Below are 211 nucleotides of genomic sequence, written 5' to 3' on the forward strand. Positions count from 1 at the left end.
TTGAGACCATATTATTATGGGTGTGACCATACCAGCACTAGTGCACCGGATCCCATCAGAACTGCGCAGTTAAGCGTGCTTTGGTGAGAGTTGTACTGGGATGGGTGACCTCCTGGGAATTCCTCGTGTTGCACTCTTTTTTTTAACGAGTCAAACCTTTTTTTTTTTATTCTAGCTCTTCGCCAGGGCCTACGAACACTTAGCGGTGTTG

At 46.4% G+C, this 211-nt stretch overlaps 1 non-coding gene across 1 annotated transcript; it reads left to right on the forward strand.

The window, feature by feature from the left end:
• Positions 1-18: 18 nt before the first annotated feature.
• On the forward strand, positions 19-137 carry LOC114578839. Its single transcript, XR_003699770.1, has one exon. It is a non-coding gene; the product is annotated as a 5S ribosomal RNA (ribosomal RNA).
• The last annotated feature ends 74 nt before the right edge of the window (positions 138-211 follow it).

Source organism: Dendrobium catenatum, unplaced genomic scaffold, assembly GCF_001605985.2.
Source record: "Dendrobium catenatum unplaced genomic scaffold, ASM160598v2 original_scaffold_181052, whole genome shotgun sequence".
NCBI lineage: Eukaryota > Viridiplantae > Streptophyta > Magnoliopsida > Asparagales > Orchidaceae > Dendrobium > Dendrobium catenatum.